The sequence below is a fragment of the Phodopus roborovskii genome, unplaced genomic scaffold (assembly GCF_943737965.1).
Source record: "Phodopus roborovskii unplaced genomic scaffold, PHOROB, whole genome shotgun sequence".
Lineage (NCBI taxonomy): Eukaryota > Metazoa > Chordata > Mammalia > Rodentia > Cricetidae > Phodopus > Phodopus roborovskii.
Window position 1 is genome coordinate 3,497,285 of NW_026125281.1, and position 21,203 is coordinate 3,518,487.

A 21,203-nucleotide genomic window follows, 5' to 3' on the forward strand; every position below is an offset into this window, starting at 1 on the left:
TTTACAATATTTCTACCTCCTCTTCTGTACGTGTAGAAGAGGGCATGTAGTGCCAGCAAAAATCAAAACAAGAGAACGTCTTTACCATGACGTTCCTTTACCATCAATCAGGAAATAGTTCTCTACCGTGGAAACGAATATGAATTGTGGCATAATTAAGGGAGTTGCTGTTATATTTCATTATGTCTTTGGTTCTACTAAAATTGCTGTAACTTCATTGTCTATTAAGTTAAGGTAGAACAAACGCCAAGTCCTGGCAATCCAGGCATTTTCTGTTCTAAATTCGCCACAGCTCTGCCACCTTCGCTCTCTCTTTTAATTCTTTGATGCTAATTAAGGCACAATCCTCCTCAAGAGTTGCTACGTGTTCTGAATTCCACTGTACTTTTCAGGACATCTACTCCGCCAGGCCTTTGAGTTCCCCAAGTAGGATGCACGTTAAGCCCATTTTACTATAATATGCTTTTACAGCCCATAAATCAATTAAACATTATTAATGGCCCCAATCAAGCCTATGGTATTAAAAAGAAGGGGCACAGATAATGCATTCTTCTTCCATAGAGTGAACTCAGTTACCTTATGACACTTAAAATTTCTTGAATGAACTTAGCTCGGAATTTTCAAGGTCATTACATGCAAGCGATCCCTTACTTTTGAATTACTTCCTCCTAATATTCATATTGTCTCCACCCCTTCCCCAGATAAAGCCTCACATCCGAGAAGTCAGAAATTTGTGCCTTCCATGGTTTTACCATGATTGATACAACAGTGCACTAAGCTGTAACTCCCTGGTCATTGTCTAGCATCCAACATGTACAAACTTTTCAAATGGATGGATGCTTCTGACACTTAAATATAAAGCAAATAAACCACGAAGAGTTGCATGGAGATAGTTATTGAAATTTTTTTATACTTTTAGTATAACTCTCCTATGCCTTCAGGGTTGTTCAGGCAAAGTCAACATGTATTGTGGTAACAGGGGAAGACATCATCAGCTCATACACACTATATCCTTTACTCACACACAGTTTGTTTTTTTCTCGTTAACGTTGTCTAAGGCAAACAACCCATACTTACTCTTATTAAACCTTGTGACAAAACTATCAAGGACGATAAGAAAAGAAATTTTCATTAAAGCACGACTTGCGAATTTATCTACAATAAGAAAAAAATAAATTTAAATTAAGAAGTTAATAATAGGGACCCGATTAAGTTAAATTATATACATTGCTTGCCGTATATTCATTAATGTTAATCTCTACAATCGTAGTGTGTGGCTAATGCTTTCTCCATTGGCTCCAGTAAAGAAATAGTAAGACAATGGTATTCCACAACTGCCATTATGTTGAAACATGCATCGTAGGGAAAAAGAAAAGACATGAGGGCAGGCGTGAATGACAGAAGCAGAAAAAAAAAAGACAGAGGAATAGGAGTATAGGAAATACCTTCATATGTCTATGAAATGAAAATAGCCATATTAGACGGCTCCTCGATTCATCACTGAGAAATCCTACAGTTTTCCCCATCTCTGTAGAAAATTTTGGGAAACTTTTTGATGTCATCAGAAGGCAACGCCTAACAAGCAAAACTGGGTAACTTTGGATAATTGCTGTAGAATATCAGCTGTGGGCTATGATAGAAATATCATTGTCATAGCAACCACCAGAGACTTTATAGAGAAGGAATGGCTTGGTTTTTCTGTTTTCTTTTTTAATGGAGATGACTAACAAGATCCCCTTTGAAATAGCTCTGGCACAGTGTAAGCTGATATGCAAACTTTAATGAATGCTAACCCCCAAGTTGATAAACCTTTCTACTGAGTCAGCTCCGTTATTGTCCTTTGTTCAGCTGAATTGTCATCCTACATGACAATTGTTTTCACGTCCAAACTTCCCACAAGAGCCTCTGTGTCCAGTCCCACTCTGTTAGCATGAAGGACAAGAGCACACATTATTTCGGGAGACCAGATCTGCTATAGTTTATAAAATTAGTAACGGTAACCAACACCAGGGCGGTTCTTGTGATACAAAGAGTTTCTTCAATAGTGAAAATCTACTTCGTCATCTGCTTTAGTAACCAATAAACTGAAAGTGCTAATTTTAAGATTATGCTAAAGCCACAATCAGTTTCCTTGGAAACCGCTTGCAAAAACTGCATTGTCTTAGAAAATGTGCTCCCTTGCCAGTACATTCAAAGGGTGACACTTTGTCATCGTGTATGAATTAGCATGCTAGACACCATGCTCTATAGTCAAAAGAGGAAGAGATTGTCACTAAATACATTTAAGAGCAAAATACTCAAGTTGGCTTGAGGTCAACTTTTATAGGTGTGGATTTTTCAAAAACAGAAATGTATTTAAAATAACTTATTTCCTTGTATTCTTTACAAACTTTCAAAGTAGTCAGGAAAGCAAGCAAAGGAGTGAAACAGTAAAATCCTAGTACCTTAAAAATAAGGAGCTGTGTGCTACTGTCAGACCTGTGGAGATAACTATATTCTTGTGTTTCCTGAACTCTATAGGGTATGTGTTTCCTTGCTTTATGGCAACATGCATTTGATGTGAGTTGGAAATTTTTTCTTGAAGAGAAAATGTCAATAGCAACTGGGCACAATAAAAGTTAAAATCTGGTCATAACCCTTATAATTAAACAAAAAAAAAAATGCAGAAAAAGTTGTATTTAAAGATTTCAGTTTATTCTTTAGCTTAACGTCATTGAAAGATTCCACAATGCTTTCTTAGTTTTTGGGGGTTTTTTTGTTTGTTTGTTTGTTTGTTTTTTAATTATTAGAGCTGGTTTAATTTTAGGAACTGGCTCAGTAATTTCGATCATTTTACAACTTAATTTTTTGGATGATTGTGTCAATTATATAACATCTCCTCTGCTTATGCCACCATGAAGGCCGGTGCTTGATTTAACCCTAAAATCTTCGTAGCGGTATCAACCACAATGGACCACATTATGTAACATATACAAGACAAACATGATGTATTCCTCTCACATGTTTCTTAATTATGAAAGACTGAAATGCAGGAGAAAAGGCCAAATGGCTAGAGCCGTAGCACTGATGCTTTCTTCACAGCCACCTCTAGGACAGGCTCAATGAGGAAGAATAAAGGAATACAGTTTTCAAAATAATCCTCGTTAAAAGAGAATATGGTGGACTTTGAGGGTTCATTTGTTGCCAATGAAAGAGTAGTTGATATATATGTATGTATGTATTATGTATGTATGTATGTATGTGTGTATATCTCAGTTGGTAGAGGGCTTAGCTATTATGAAAGAAATCCTACTTGGATCCCTAGTACATAAACCAGATCATAGTGACACATGTCTGTAATGAAGGCCAACCTAGGATATATGATCCCCTGTTTCTAAATAAAGGGGCAAAACTAAATAAAGGAGCAGTTGCAAAGGTTGACAAAGACAGACCTCACCATGCGAGAGGGAACTTTTCATAAAAGCAGCTTTTTTCTTTCTTTTTCTTGAGTAAACCTAGATTTAGTCTATCTAAGGCAAAAATAAAAGGCAGGTGATTAATGAGACCGTTACATAGGGGAGACTAATCAGACTTGACTACACTGATGAGTATGATCAGAGGCTGTATATTCTTGGAAGATGACCCCCCCCAAATCCTAGAAAACTAAAGGTAGACCACACTCAGAAATACAAGGTTCACGTTAGTTTATGCTGTGTGCTGAAAGGCATGTTAGAATATACAATTTAATCCCCGACTAGTGAAGAAAATACAGAAACATGTTTTTTAAGTCAGAAAAACGGACTTTTAGAGAATCCGCAGGGCAAAACACTGTTTCCCCTTTATGAGGCTATTGAATAAATCCAGTAAATATGGCTATCTAAAACCTACATTGCAATGGAAATTTTAGATAATGGGGGAAAAACAATCATAACTTTAAATACTAAAGTGATTCCCTAAAGAAAGGACCATCCACAATCAGGGCGTAACTGCACATCCCTTTAAAGGATAGGGCAAGGAAGAGAATAAAGGGCTGTTACACCTTGTCAATGTGAGGCCAAGATGGGGAGAATCTGTGTCTTGGCAGTTTATTAAGGTGACTACGGTTGGATGGACATTGAAAGGAAATGAGGGAAGTTCTTATACCACCTAATTCCTTGTTATTGTTCTGCGCCAAAAGATATATGAGATTTTGGATATGTTTTCAATGGCTAAGATTACATTCTCTCAGATTTCTACTGGGAAGTCGCTGACTCCTGTAGTGCTAAGATGATGTGTGTATACCAGGACAGGGAAGGTGATAGTCCCATTCAGTCAAACACACATTTAAAGGACACTCGCCACTCATGAGATGAGGAGGGACAAGCAGGAGATGGGCAAGCAGACAGGATTCAGTGTAGTTTGGTTTTGTGACCCGGGAGCTCATATTTATGACTCCTGTGAACTTATTTTAAAGTTATGTGGATTGAAAATTTCCCTCAATAGTTTGGCTGTAAGAAAGAATGTTCCGTAAGAAATATCTGTTTTCCTCATACTTCCTTCAAGTCCTAGACTTTCCATATGAGTGATTCGACCATTTTCTACAAACAAATACACGAATAAAGGGCTACCCGGAGGGTAAATGATGTGGGCCTTCTCCAATACACCCTTGGTATTTTCTCTGCTGCTCTGAAACCGTTCAAGCATTTGTGTGCATGCACAACTTGAGTTGAAACGAAAAACTCTGTACTGACTTCAGACAAAAGTTTCAGGACAGTCTAAATGGGGCCACATTTAGATTAGTTAAAATAATTATTAATTAATAATATGCCCTAAAAGACCATACGGTTGCCTAGCAACAGAGTCAGGCACCCATTACAGAAACATACTTGGGAACAACGGTGGAAATCCCTAAAAAGGAAAATTCTTTAACTTCATCATGGAGAAAAGAAAGTATGTCATGAAATACATACTGAGTTTCTGTCCCACCTGGTCCCACAGCCGTTTAGCCCCAAAGAAACACACAGAGACTTATGTAAATTACAAAGTTTGGCCCATGGCTCAGGCTTCTTATTGGCTAGCTCTCTCTTTAGTGTTAACCCGTAACTATTAATCTATGTATTTCTACATGGTCCTTTCTTACCAGAGACCTGTTACTCCCTCGGCGGCCACATGGCGTCCCCTCTCTGTCCTCTCCCCAGAATTCTCCTCCTCTCCTAGCCCCATCTATCTTCCTGCCTGACTCCTGGACAACAAATGTTTTATTTATCAATCAGTAAGAGAAACATGCATACAGAAGGACATCCCCCGTCGATGAAGAGATGGTGTGCTTTGACTTAAGGATACGTACTTTAGTCAGGCACATCAGATACAGCTCCCTCTAACAAGGGGAGAACGGAGAAGACGGAGGAACTGTAAGGGCGGTTACTGTCGCAGCTAACAAGAAGCCATGCTGTGGGGTAATAAACCAGAGGAAGGATGGAATTGATGATGTCTCAGCTTCAGAAAGCTGTACATTAATCATCCCAACAGGATCCAACACCTGACTTTCCGGGTACTTACTTTAACAGGTGATACATACCCAGTATGTGAGCATTAGTAAGTAGCTAATAACAAAGAGGATTCAAACAAGTTAGGTTGTCCATATTTTTTTTTTAAAAAAAATCCATTTATAGGCTGTCCTTATCTTCATTTGCTATGCTAGAAGTTATATTATTGTCTATTTTATAAAAGAATGCTGTAACTATCAGGAAAATAAAGGGGATCTGGGAGGGGGAAATGTTTAAGATTGCTTAGTTGTGAAATGGGGTGAGCTAATTGTCTTTGTCTCTACACTCTCATGTCAGAAGGATGTTAGCATTATCTCTTAGGGGAATCAGTCCCTGCAAATGCTGGCTTCTCTGCAGACCGTCGTAGCTTGACATCGGGACCTTCAGTTTTAGTGAGGGTGCAGCTGGTACACTCCATTGTTGGAGTAAATGAGAGTTGTACTAACTGCATTTGCTTTCTGACCGTACCGTGCATGTATATAATGCATTGCCGTTGATCTCCCTGACCTCTCCCACTCAGTCAAGCCCTCTCCTCCTTCAGATGTCCTTCCCATTCCTGTCTTTTCAAACACATATTCTGTCACTTATCCCTTTCTACGATAATGGTCCACATTAAGCAGTCACTTACCCTTATCCACATTTCAAGAGGAAGTACCATTATTTTGCCCATTAAAATTTTTATTGAGTTATTTGTGCCAATTACAGGTTTCATATAAGCAGAGGGAACCCCTGAATTACAGGCAAAGTGCTCTGCGCAGCTTGTGGTAAAGTGGGGGGACTACAGAGCTCTGTCAGGCACTCAGAGCAAGATCAGTTTTGAAGTATTTTCACATTAAATCAGGAAATAAATACATCTTTAAACTCAGATATTATTTTAATTGTTTAAAATTCATACAGTCCAACAAGGAGCTGAGCATAGTTTCTTATTCGCCTCCAAAGCAAGATGTTCCAAGTTAGGAAGAGTAGGCCCTACATTATTACCCCATACATACCTTTGAGAGGGTGCCTGTGTGATGCTGCTGATGCCACACCCACAAATAGCGTTTGTTCATTAAATACATTCTCATTGTATCATAGTGCTGCCCATTATTGCCCTTTGAAGGAAGTCTAGAAAGCTTGACGGTGAAGGTTAGCTAATGTGGTTTTAAACCAGAGGTGATTTGGGATATACGCTTATCGGCTTTCTCAGCCACTTATTGGGATAACATTGAATCCTATTGTGTGGAGTCTCAGACTTGCGGGGATAACTCATTCAGAACCATGGCTCTATTTGCTTTCTTCAGGCCCTGTTTCCAATGTCTCTACTCTTTAAATTAGTTGGGTGACCTCCTTCATACACAAATTGCATTTGATGTCTCATCTCAGAGTCAGCTGCTCGATGCACTCACACCGAGAAATCCCAAACTCTTTTTAGACCTAACAGTTCAGTGCCTCTTATAGGACCATAAATGGCCATATTACAAAGGGATAGTATAAAGTGTGTCCTTCTTTGTAAATCATGCTGACTTCAAATCAAAACCGACATGCATTTACAAAGAAACAATTGTTATGGGAAAGACTTATGGGTAGAACAAAGCAGAAATAATATCACTTGTATTCTATTCATGGAGGTTTGAAATTTATGGGCAGATGGTGTCTAACAGGTGTGGCTATAATTTAAGGAGCCTGCTCCATTAGTCATCAGGAAATTGCTATTACTATTTTTGCAATGTTGACCGCAAGACATTAATGTTCTACTTGTTTCCACTTACCCTAATATCCATTGTCTTTTATTCCTAATAGTTGATGAATTTATTCTGACTCTACTGTCCTACTACAAAAATCTACACACATGCACACACATACTTTTGTGTGTGACAAAGCTTGAAAAGACATTGAAGGTGTCTGTGAAGTGCTAAATTAAATGTAGTAAAGCTATTTTCTGAAAATAGAAATGAAGATTGCTGAGAAGAAATCCAGTGGGGAAGGGAAGTAAATAGAAATAAAATTTAAAAATAATTAGAAAACTTAACTCGTTGTCCTCATTTTGTTTGTTAACTCACAAAGGATACTGATCCTTCCTTCTAGGAACACTTTGCTTGGCTTGAAGTCTCAGACTGTAAACTGTGATCTTACTATAGTGTATTTGCTTCAGCTTTGTAAATTATTATCTTTCTTATAAGTTAGAAGATGGGGACATTTGCTTTAAAAAAGTAAGACAATGGAATCTATGAGTACAGATTATTAATATTTTACTTAACATCTTCTTTTCAGCTTCTTGAATATCAAAGCCCGATGAACCCAAGAAGCAATTTCTGGTAGAAATCTGAAGATTATCTTTAAGGAATAAAGGTCAATGAATTAAGGACAAGAAGGTTTCAAATCAGGTAGGAACAATAAAGAAAAATCACAGATTCTACCATCTCATATATACAGCTTTCTCAGAAGCTTTTTGAAAAGGATGAGTGTCTAACTAAGAGGGGTTTGCTTTCACTTACTGCCCTTGAAGGTGGAAGTGTTTACCAGAGAGTTCCTTGGAGAGAAGCAAGTACAATAACAGCATGACTTTTTTTTTTTTTTTCCATTTTTAGCTCGTCGTTACTATGCACACTTAGCAATCACAGGGCCTTAATCTCGGGGGGGGGGGTGGAAAATGCAGAATAGTAAATTAACCCACTCCATCTTGTCTCCTAAGACAAATAATTTTTGTATGTTGTCTCTGTGACCTTTTAGTTTATCAAAATCAAAGGCCCAACTACATAAAGTGAGGAATAGTTCCAGTAGACTGTATAAGGAAATCGACTTGGTTCTTCCCGGGACCTATCTAGGCTTCGTTTTGATGCTAAGTGGAGTTGGAAGGGAGGAGAATGAGGCATGTTAAAGAAAAATACTGTTTTCATGAAGCTATGTATGTCAGAATCCCACTCACAATTTTCTTTTTAAGTTACAATTTGAGATGGAAATTTAGGTCAGAGAGCATAATTTATGAGACAAAAAGCCAGTGACATCAAAATCAAAGACTACTTTCCTCACATGGAATTAAGTACTTAGCATTTAGCATCACGCATGACCTCAGGTCAGTGTTCCCAACAAAGACACATGTTAAATGACAGAAAGTTTGGTGAGTGAGTGAAACAAGTTAATAACACACACACACAAAATGGGTGTCTGGCCTTATGTTGCAGTCTTATGTTCTGGAGTTATAGGACCAACCTATCATTGTAACTGAAGCACAGAATACGAGCAGTAAAATCCACTGAATGAATGAATTAATCCGCATGATCCTGAGCCAAATTGTATGACAAGCCCAGATTCCATGTTTGCCAAGCTCTACTGTAGAATTAGCCATGATATAAAAGCTTCCATTTGACATAACTGATGTAGCTGACAGTTTGTCCTGGTTCCGGATTAATTTTGTAATAATGTCACATAACAACCTTACATTTAGACACAGCACCTGCATTAAGAGTACTACAAGATGATTGAAATGTGAGTAGAATATCCCTGCAATAGCCTTCTAAGCCACACTATTGTAAGAAACATGTTTGTTAAGCATTTTATAATGCTACTCTTAAAGGTAAATTCTGCTTTACCTTCTTTTTGATGGGTGGAGCCACCATAATGCCACAGCAGTGATAGTTCTGTAGGCTGTTGTTGTTATCTTCTGTGTTCCCAGGGGAGAGTAAAGAAAGGCCGCCGAATCAATGAAAGAAACTTAAGTTTCAGAGATTGCAGTCACCAAAAAACTAAAATGCAGACAGTCTAAAAATTGCGTAGCAGAGCTCATTCCATGAATATGTGCAATGCATTCCCCTGGAGTTTTATTCCTTTCCTGTTGGGTGGTACTCAAATGTGCTTACCAATAGTATGTCTGAGTTGCTAGCTCAGTCATTAACTGTGTTGCATTTTTCAACAATCTCAAGTTTACCCCCCACATCTCTATTCTTTCTTGTATTCTCTTGGTAACAGAAGTTGTATGATTTTAAACTTCCTGGGCAGCCAAGAGACTAGTGCCACGTTATGAAAGGATGACGCATGTTCAAAAGTAGAATGCTTCATTGTGAAACTAAGATTCTCCTGTGAGTGACTTCCGTAGCAGAAAGGTCTATAAGCTTAGGTTTCTAAGGGGATGGATGTGGATGTTCTTTAGGAGCAGAGATAGATTTCTCCAGTGTTAAGGCCTAAATGTAACACTTGCTTTCTATAGATTTTTTTTAAAACCATGCTTGTATAATATTTAATTCTTGGAATGTATATAATTTTTGGAACAGTAGATCAAAATAAACTTCTCCAAAGTTAAGAACTAGCATGAACAACACAAGATTTTCCTCAAATTTCATATAAACATCCACAAATTATTTTTATTACATGGGAGGTCTTTTACAGTTTTGTAGAATTTCCCCTGTATTTTTAAATAATCATCTGTACTTTTTTTAAGTCAATATTATACTTTTAATAAATCCATACACTTGGTTTGAACATCTATTCTTCCACTATGGATGCACGGATTAAGATTCCCAGAATTAGGATTAATAATATAGGTTATTATGATTACTTTGAGGAGAAATCACTTACACGAGAACCTGATGGCCTGAGAGATCCCTCTTCAAGGATCCACACCCAGGCTGCTCTCAGTGACCTGACCAGGAACAAAGAGAGAGAGCGAGATGGAGTCAGGGACCCCAGACATAGCCTTCCCCTGCTCATGTCCCCACCATTTGGGCGTGGTCAGTGCTACAGGTGCAGGCGGGGTGGATATCTACATTCTGCCACTATTGTACTATTTTCTTGTATAGAAATAAGCCTGTGTTTATCATGTTGATGATGTCGGCATGTTTTGGCCTCTTTCTAATAAGCTTAATGAGTATTTATTGCAATATTCTCTTGTACACATGCAAGATGTGTGTGTGTATGTGTAAGAGAGAGAGAGAGGGAGAGAGAGAGAGAGAGAGAGAGAGAGAGAGAGAGAGAGAGAGAGAGTCTGTGTACAACCTTCTCTATAGCTTCAGGCTTTACCAAACTAGGCGGTGGACAGTTTCAGTTTGCAGTACTTGGCTAGCATTGCCCCAACAAATGCCACAAACCTTCTAGCTTAAACAACAGGTGTTTTGTTTATTTTCATAGTTCCAGAAACAAACAAAACAAAACAAAAAACCGGACATCTGTTTCTGTGCCTCTTAGACGGCTGTTGCTATTGCTCTCATTCTTTGCTTTGTGTGGAAATAGCCTTCCCAGGAGCCACTCAGAGTGGGTTAGTGCCTCTCCATTATAACCTCATTTAACCTGAAGTACCTCTTCAGAGACAGAGTTCTAATACCACGTTGGAGCAGCATCTTCAGTGTGGGAATCTCTAGTAAATTCAGTCTGTAACACTCTAAAGGAATTTTATTTCCAATCAGTAGAAAAATTCCTCATTGGCTCAATCGTCAACATGTTTTCCAGTATGTGAAAGTCCAGGAATATCTTCTACTAATATTTAGACTTTTATTTTATTCACATACTTCTTACTGTTTTCAAATTAATAACCTGTGATACAAATAACTTCACCCAGGCTAGTCTTTAGTGGAAAAACTGTGCCTGGACATAGCCACTCTTAACAATAGCGAAACCAAATGTGTCTTTTGGGATTGTAGCTTTTTGTACTAAATCTCTTTCATGGCATCATGATGTATAGATATCATTTGGGGGGGGGAGTGCAGTCTTCAAGTTTCAGTTCATCTTTCTTTTCAAACAGTAATCTATGCAATATGGTTCACGTCTTATCCACTTTTATGTCATGCCCAGTGAGGTCAGTAGAGGGTGCTGAATGAAGTTGTAGGTGGTTGTGAGCAGTCTGACATGGGTGCTGGACTCGGAATCTGGTCATCTGTAAGAGCAGCACGTGCCCTTCATCACATGCCCCTCCAGATCTCTGCAGTCCCATAACAATAAAGAATGCACCGACTTGTCTGAATTCCATGGAAGTTATATCCATTTTCTGGACTCTTCACTCTGTTTCATTTCTTGATTTCACTGCCCTCAAGTACCACATCACATAATGCTTATCCAGCTCCATATTTGTGTGTGTAGCGAGCTAAAATCCTCCCACACTAAAGTCCTTAGGAAGACCTAGGCTATTCTTGGCCACCTGATTTTTCATGTAAATCTCCTAATTAGCAGCTCCACTAAAGATCTGTCAAGTATTTGTGTTGACAATGTACCAAATAGGATAAAAAGGTGAGAAACCCTCCATTACTACAGGTGTCCTTTCCATCAGAAACCGGTTCTATCTTTACACATAATTTTTAATAAAGTTGTTTCTGAATAATGTCTTGCATATTTTTGTGTAACCTTATCCAAAGTAAGTTTTCCAACATTTGGAAATGGTTTACAGTCCCTTTCCTTGGAATTTCTCTGTAGAGATACCATATTTTACATCTTGATCTTATTTCCAGCCATTTTGATAATATCAATTCTCTTTTTATAATAACAGATCGGCTTCCCTAATTACAGTTGACTTCCCTAATGACTTTCTCACAAAATGGGAATAAATATAAATAAAAAAGTTTAAAGGTTAAGGTGAGTTCTGCTCAAACTACATTCTACAAACATAACTGACCTGTGATCTTGAAAAGGTTCTTGGTCAGTTTTCCCAGAAGCAGCCAAAATGGTTTCCACATGAAAGAGGGTTTGCAATAAGATGTATTAAATGCTACACCTGCCTCCTGAGATGACCCTTTTGATGTAACACCTTAAATGGGTATGAGGGTCCCATCATGACATTGTATCAATGAGTGCTGTGAGCTCTCTGAATTTCATGGTTTTTATTTTGTTGTATATTCATAGGAAATTTAGAGTAGACAGGGCCTGCTGTTGGTAACTACTTTTATTGTTTGAAAAACAAGTTACTTTTTGCTTTTAATTCATTTTTTCAATTAATTTGAAATGTTTTGAAAAATTGTCAGCAACAACAAAAATTGTCAGCAACAACAAATCCCCAATTTCAACCTCCTCTGGACTCTAGGAATGTTAAAAACTGTTGACAGAGGTTTCTGGTACTGGTGTAGGCCTACTCATGTTTTGATAACACTTTATAACCCTGACATTATTTTGCTTAGGCCTGTACATGTTTTTTTTTATTTTTCTAATGATATTTTTATTTTGTTTTGTCAATTATGTATGAAATGATGTAGTTATCTCTACTACAATAAAACCAACAAGACTCATAAGAATGAAAGTACTTGTAGAATTTATAAATATTTATTGACATTCAAATTAGTTTGTTGAGATGAAATTGAGATGGAAAACAAATCGTAAGGAAACTCAGAATAGTTGAACATGTCTGACAAGTGATAGAGTCCTATATCCCAACAGAAATATGAGTTTTAGGATTGTGTTTGGCATCAGGCCATGAAAGTATTGAAGAATAAACAAGCATTTAATATATGTTGGTGTTTGCATGTGTGCACATGTATGTACACACACACACACACACACATATACTACATAATATGTATAATATTAAGAAATCAAGTATTTAAGGTGTGTGTGCATGCATGCATACGTACACATATATACATACACTACATGTGTGTAGCTTTCAATCCATTCTCAAATCAAAACTTAAAATGGGTGACAAACAACTTTTCAATTCTTTGAAACCTGGACAGTTATTAGTTAAAACAAATCTGCTGTCCTACTGGCCTACACCTGTTTATAAATAGCAGTAAGACATGAGAACACCCGGAGCTCCAAATGGGCCTTCTAAATATAACTTTCCCTTCCTCCAGAGACTTTGAAAAGAATGATCTCTTTTGTGAAAACATGGCCTTTATAAAGGGCACATAGAGGCTAATTAGGGTCAGCGACCCATTGAACTGAGAAAATATTTTAAATATTTACTTAGTCTGGGAACCCATATTTTGGAGTCATAAAATCTACAGCCAAACCGAAATAAATTTGTTACTCACTATCAAATCATACACAAACAGTAATGACCCTTAAGCCCATGCCTTGCAATCCATGGCACATGGCATAAAACAGCAGGAACTACTCATTTCCAGTGTGTTCGGCATCAGGTTAGGTGCCAGCCTCTGTGGCTTGTCTGCTTGCCACTCTGAGAGGAATGGTTTAATCTGACAGCCTTGGCAGTGACCAGTTTCCAAAACTGTTCTTCCCTGTACAATTCACTTCTGAAATTCTGTTTCCAATTTTAAAATATATGAGGACGTTTCTTTTCTGCAGACCGTTCCGTCTGGTGTTTGGCTGCTGAGCTGCTGTGTGAGGTGAGGTACAGAAGCACCTTACAATAAAGGGGCCAAGAGTGGAGGGCACTGCGCTGGGCAGCAGAGGTGCTGTGCCCTAGGAGAGCAGGCAGAGGGAGGAAAGCAAACTTAATGTGTACAAGGATAGCTATCCAGCTGGATGTTCATCAGTACCACACAGCATATCGTAACTTAGACTGAAAAGCGATTTCTGCTGTTGGTTTAGACACAGATTAGAGAGGAAACAAAGTACCAGGTCCTGTGTGTTCTTCTATTTCATGTGACGATCCTAAAAGGTTCTTCAAGGCCCACTTTTCATGAATAAGAAAGGACCATTTTTAACTGTTCCCGCCTGTCTGTGCGTCAATACATGGATAAATACGAAGACAAACTAAAAGTCATGGCTAAACTTCTCCACAACATTTGAAAGCACTGAAGATTGTACGCGTGTGTGTGCGCGTGTGCATGTGTGTGTGTGAGTTAGTGCATACATGTATGCATGTTTGTGTGTATGTGTTTGTGTATCTGCCCTTGTCATAAGATCTTGACAAATAGTAAGCTGCTTTTGCAGTCAGTGAAATACAGCTCTCATTAAAAATTATCCAAATTCTGTAGGCAAGGCCGATACAATAGTGAGGTCAGCCATTGGTAAATTGATTAGCATCCTGGGTGATATTCTATATGTTGTCAATATGAGCCCTTCCCTTTATGCATTTATATACAAGCATAACAAAGCATGCATAGTTCTGATTTTAACACGAAGCGTGTCTTGCTGTGAGTCTCTGCGGGTGTTTATTCTATGTGCTTACAGAATCTGTGCCATGGAAATAATAAATTTGGTGTGAGTAAAAGAAGCCATGAGACTCCCTGTAAACCTAGAATATGCGACAAGCACCAGGCCTTCTGGTTACCAAATAAATGCATTTTGGCAAAACATTATGGAAATCAGATCAGACTTTCCTAAGTTATGATGCTGAAGTAAAAATCTTCACTTAGAATATGTGTCAAAGAGGTTTATACTACTGTATAATGGATTTGATAACCTTTAGCTTTTAGTATTTATTTTGTATCTAGCTTTGTATGTCTGTTTTGAGATTCCTTTTTAACTTGAAAGTTCACTGTTGCTGTCAGAATTTAGCTGGTAAAGACAAGGCTTAGCATTTAAATTTTCTTAAATTCTCATGATAATGAAAGAGAGTCACCAAGCCACATACATTCCAGTACTAAGAAGTAATAAGAAGGTCACACATATAGGCACAATCAAGTTTGTTTTGCGGCCTGTAATAGCAACTGTAAGAGATACTGAGGCTCTGCCAGAGAGCTCAGTGGGTAAAGGGCTTGTTTCTGAGCCTCACAGTGTGAGTTCAGTCCCTGGAACCCGAAATTCCTGCAAGCTGTCATTGACCTCCACATGAGCATGGTGGTACAGGCATGTTCTTTCCACATCCCTCAAGTGGATCAATAAATACACACAAACAAGCGAATGAAAGAGACTGAGGCAGGAGAATTGCAAACTCCAGAGCTACAGGTTTAAAAAGTGTCCAAGTGTCAAACCTTGGCAATGAATCGAATCCCTGACTCAGAATAAACACTAAGAGGAAGTCCCACAGACAAAGTGCAGTAGTAGAATTCTATTCTTGCCTGGCGTATACAAAGCCATATGTTCAATCAAAAGCACTGCAAACACACATAGACACAGAGTCAAGTGACTGTGGCAATCTAAGAAACGTCCTCGCCCAGGCAACTGTCAATTTAACAACGTAAATATTGCCGTTTGTCTTCTCAGTATAAGTCTTTTTCTACTACTAACACAACGATTTTATTCTTACATTTTTAATGGTTTCTATTGAACTGTTCACACATCTGTAATCCCAGTACTTTGGAGGTAGAGGTAGGAACACTACTTTAGTGTCACTGTTTGCTTTGTTATGAGTCACACACAGAACAGCTAGGCTGGACTACAGATGATCCTGTCGTGAGGAGGGAGAGAGGAAGAAAGACATCGAGACACAGAAACAGAGCATCTTGGACTAGTGTATCGGTGCCTGATCTAATGGACACGTTTCTCCATGTCCACATTAATGCATTTTAGAATTTTATTTTTAATATTTTCTCAATTTTTAAGTAGTTTAGTTAGCTCTGCTGTTCTTCAACAAGCCCTCTTTCTTTCACACTAACTTAGGCAATGCGCTAGCACTTAGAAAGTCTACTATATAGAAAAAGACTTGAAATAACACATAGCCATGGCAAGTCGTATCAACATCAACATTGTGTGCGCGTGCCATTAATAAAAGGACTTTAGGGACATGGTAATATTCAGATATACAGTGAGGCAAACCAATTCGTCACTCTTGAGTAATGAATGGAGATCATAACACTGTGTGGAAAATAGCATCTGGGACGCAGATAACTGGCTGGGGTTACCCACATATTTAAACTGTGCTAACTACAGTCATAGCAAGTGTTATTTTGGGCTGAAAAGAGGCACATAGGGATGGATGAACACAGTCTCAACTGGGATTTCCAGATATCACACGCAAAAGAACTTTCTTGCGGTAGAGATCATATCGGTGCCTGTGAAATGTGTGTGGTTTTGGTTCACGCATTTCCACTCATTCAGAAAAGATGTCGAACTGTGACATCACCAAGTGCCACTCTTAGACTTTTCAAACTGCTGTTCCTGTTCCATTTACCAAATAGTGCCATCTGCTTATTTATCCCAGTAAAAACTCCAGACACGCTCCAAGATTCTCATCCCAGATCCCTCGAATTTAAGCCGCCCCGCTCTGGCAGGCACCAAGCATCCCTTCTGTATGCCCTTAGCAGCTCCGCCTCAGGCAAAGTGATAGAGACTGGTCTAGTGGTGAGCAGGGATCTGTTGAAACATTCTTCCCAACAATGAACTAAAATTCATATTTTGAACACAATACTTATAATTCAAAACAGATAACGTCACCAGCGTTGTATTTGCATAAATTGGCGAACATAACCAGGCCTCTTCTGTCTTTAGTTCTCTTTTGGTTTTATTACCTACAAACTAATCTTTATTGCCTGACTCCAATCACCCTAAATTTTCTCTTTTCCCTTTTCTTTCTTAGTCACAGACAATCTACTTTTGTAAATTCCATATAGTATGTTACAAATACTTACCAAATCAAAAGCCAATAAAATTTATAAGTAACTGTGTGACTATTGTTATGTCATCACGATGCAAGCTAGAGGCACTAGAAAGGGTCAGCCTCAATTGTAAAAGTTCCTCCACAAGATTGGGCTGCAGACAATTTGTGACTGATGGAAGAGGGCCCACCCCACTGTGGAGGAGACTGCCCCTGCGCTGCAGAGCCCTAGCTCTATAAGGAAGCAGGATGGAAAAGCCGTGTGGGGACAAGCCAGCAAGTAGCACCCCTTCAAGTCTCCTGCATCAGCTCCTGCTTCCCGGTTCCTTCTGGGTTTGAGTTCCTGTCCTGGATTTCTTGAAAGATAGACTGCCATGGGGGAGTATAAACCAACTTGGATTGTGGTCATGATATTTCATCACAGCAATAGTAATCTAAGAGTAACCAACTGACATCCCGTTTGATGAACTGCATTCAAATTATTAGACATTTTCTTACTTTTGCAGGTTTTGTTTATATTTCAGGATCATCGCCTCCGATGTCACTAAATTTTTCTGTAGGTCCTTCTCAGAATCATGGTCACCGTTAATTGTGTTTTTATTCCTTAAAGATAAACCACCTTCACAGTGAGGCATCTTGACCATAAAGTGTATCTTCAAATGATTAGCCCAGACATGTGGGGTTTGGAGACAGAAGTCTGTATAGATCAAATATGGGAATCAAGGAGGACAGAGTGCCCCTGCTTAACATGTGTGATCAAATGAGGTGATTGAAAAGTCATATTCTGTAGCCATCTGAATGGACAGTTTGTAAAATAATGTCTGTCTCAATAGGGTTACATATTTATTTATAAATATATACATATTTATAAAGAAATATTAAGGCAACTTTAAATAGAAAATTAAATACGCTTACCTTCACATGTCCCAAAAGCATTATTGAAACATAATCACTACAGACTGTACAAATTAAAACTTCTAATCTGTTATCTCAGCAACATATCATCACACACTTTCCAGTGAATCTGGCATTCCTTTGCAATATTCCCGAAATACTCACATTCAATAAGCTTCATAGCTGTTTTGTCATTCTTACGCTCATTATTATACAATGGACCAAATAATAGACATGACCTTCCTTTTTCATTCCCCTTGTGAACTTAAAAATGGAAAAGCAAATAATTAATTTTTAAAAAATGTGCCAGTGTCATAACCTATTTTTCAAATTTTAAAAACACATTTATCATTAACTTATTTATTGTGTGTGTGTGTGTGTGTGTGTGTGTGTGTGTGTGTGTACTTGTAGATATCAGGGGATAGCTTGTGGTATAATTTCTCTCCACCACCTGGATCCCAGGAGTGGACTCAGTTAAGACTTAGTCTTGGTGGCAAGTACCCTGACACAATGAGCCATCTTACTGGCCCCTGTTTTTCAAAAGCTAAATACTTACCTCAAATACATAGCGGGGGAGATGCCTTAGTTTAATGAGAAAATACCTATTTTTAAAGAATCTTTGCTCCTCAAAATAGTGCAGAGCCACAGAGCCAGTGAAGAAGGAAATAGAACAAGGTATTTAGAGATTTACCTAAGAAGGACCATTACTAGCCTCAGGCTCAGGCAGCTGTTAGGATTTTGAAGTGGATAAATCGTGGCCTTCGTTCTTATGTCTGTATTTCCACTGATTCTGTAAGATATTAGAAAAGTCACTTAGCCTGTGTGATTTAGTGTCTTCATTAGCAATGCATAGGGAGTATCACAGGTAAACCAGAAGTATTTCTGCCACTAATCAACCTTCTCAGCAGTGATACCACAGGGACTTTGTGGCCATGTTTAGAATACTCAATGAATGGTGCAGAAATCCCCAAAATAAAGACAAAATAAATCATTGGAAGTCACAACTCTTTTACAAAAGAAGTGAGGACTTCTCTCCGAAGGGTGCCACTGAGACAATGCCTGTCTTTCTGAAAGACCCTTTATAATATAGTCTTGCTCTTTGCATACCCCCCCCCTTTACCTAATTGAGCTATCTTCAGATGGGTGTGACCCGTAAACTGTATATTCATTTGCAAAATAGTTTAAAAGTATTTGATTAAAGAATAAAAATCTAACCATTAGTGCAATGAACTAAATCCGGTTTGCTGGAGACTGGCCAGTGCTTTCTGTTGCTAAGGTTATTGTTTAAATCTCCTGTTGTAAGTAGAAGCATACAAAGACAGCTGCTCATGGATAACTGTTCATGTGTCGCTGAGAGAAGGGGATTGAAGAAATTAAGGTAGGAGAACCTGATCTTCCCTCTTAAAGCTATCTGATTTAAGGAACGAGAGAGAGAGGGAGAGAGATTGTTGTTAGTAATAATGGCAAAAGGGAAGTATAAACTGAGCGAAGGTATTTATGAGCACCCTTGAAGTCACTGGGTCTCTAAACAATGTAAAAGTAGTTCCCAAAATAGATAGGGCCCTGGTTTTATTAACAGTTGTAGGCACTCTCTTATTTTAAACTCTTGACTGGCAAAACATTATGTGGGTAATAAAGAATTTAAGTCTAGATAAAAAAAATCACACAGAAGTGATTAAACAGATAAAATTAACCAACTTAATTGATTAAAAAAAAAAGTGTAAATATATTCACTAAAGCAAAAAACCAGGCTGAAGTTCATACTGATGTTGACAAGGTAAAATGGGGAAACTATTGGCAGCTTTGAACTCATCAAGCTAGTGACAGGAACTTGCCTAGACTTGCCTAGGAACCGGCTTGTTTCACCACAAGGAACTTCCAGTTACTATTTAAAGGACAGACTTATTACAATGTATTTGCAAATCAGTAACAAAGTGTTAATTGTATTGAGTCCCAATTCTAGAGTGCACTTCTTTTCAGTGTCCATGTGCTAAAACGGGGAGTCTCATGAGGCACTGTCTCAAGTACTTTGTCCTGTGTCAAAATACTTGGTTTTCTCTAGTAAGTTTGTGACCGCTCAGTAAAAGTCTAAAAAGTCCTGGTTTTTTTGTTTATTTGTTTGTTTTGTTTTTTAATTTATCACCATTCCTGGTCGCATCTATATGAAGCAAACTCCGGTTATTTGAGCTTGGGTATTTCGCAAGGCTTTTCTTGATATGAGCAATGGGACTCCGTGACTAAGTTTTCAAGGGAAAATGATGCTTTTTTTTTTTTTTTTTTTTTTTTGGAAAATGTAGTCTCTAGTCCCATGAGGCACTAAGTTTTAATTCCTAAAGACTTCATGATGATGCAGGTGGCATTAATAACAATCTTTTATTGTACAACTGAAAACACTGTTGTTTGGAAAATTTGCCTGACTCAGTGCTGGATGAACCAATGTCTGCCAAATGAGTGAGTGATTCTTGGCATTGTTTGTGTATGAACACAAGTGCTTCAAAGGACAAAAGAGCCGTTCACGATGCAAGGCAGATGATAGACGCTTTGGTCAGACAGGGTGGAAAGCATTGTGTTACAGTTTATAGCCCACAGTATAAAAAGTTCTATAATGATCTGAAAGGGTTATTAAAATTCTCTTCACTTTCCAACCCAAAAGAAAAATCTCTGTGAGGGCCAGGTTTTCTTCTTGTAGCTCAATGGGAGCAACATATTGCAACGGATTCAATGCAGAACCGCAATGAGGAACCCAGCTGTCTCTTATTAATCTAGACATTTAGAAAAGCCAGAGCTACAAACTTTAAACTACACAGAATTCCCATCCTCAATTTCTTTTGCTTTCCCAATACAATCGTTTCTGCGAATATGCAATAGGGCTATTGGTATCTTTCGGCGAATTAATAATACTTAAATTTGAGCACTTTTTCCATTTTGCACATGGTAAATGTTGGTAGATTTGTTCCGCTCTTGGAGTTCTCAGTCACCTTTCAGAATGCATGGAAATCTCAGACAACCAACACCAATGCATATCAAGCACTCAACACACTGGAAACTGCTCGGGGACTTTTAAGACCGTGCATGATCTCTTTATTTTAGCATGGGCGTTTTGCCATTGAATTTAAAGGAGTGGAGCGGGAATGATTTCTGTTTCTTATATTTAAACTTCTGCTTTAAAAAAAAATCATTGTTCACACGAGGGAGGCAGCCTCTCCATTCTTACTTCCAAGTCTGTGCATCTCAGTTCATGTGCCCCATTTACAGAAGTAAAATTAGCATGTTCTCCAGTCATCATTGGCGCAAGACTCAATGTCACTATAAAAATCATCTTAGCAGCTTCATAGGCTCCGCTGCTTTGCTTTAAGACGGGAGGCGTAAGTACATGCCGTTATGGGCTCTTGAACTCTAAGTTTGTAAGTTCTGCTGGAGTAAAGCCCGCCTATGTCCATATGTAATTGCATTAGGATATTAGAAGA

General features: G+C 38.3%; 1 long non-coding RNA gene across 1 annotated transcript in view; it reads left to right on the forward strand.

Moving 5' to 3' along the window:
* LOC127231150 (uncharacterized) overlaps window positions 1-21,203 on the forward strand; it is a 43,853-nt gene that overhangs the window by 18,223 nt on the left and 4,427 nt on the right. The window contains exon 2 of the long non-coding RNA XR_007835254.1: window positions 7,758-7,870. This is a non-coding gene — a long non-coding RNA (uncharacterized LOC127231150). The remainder of the gene's footprint in view (window positions 1-7,757; window positions 7,871-21,203) is intronic.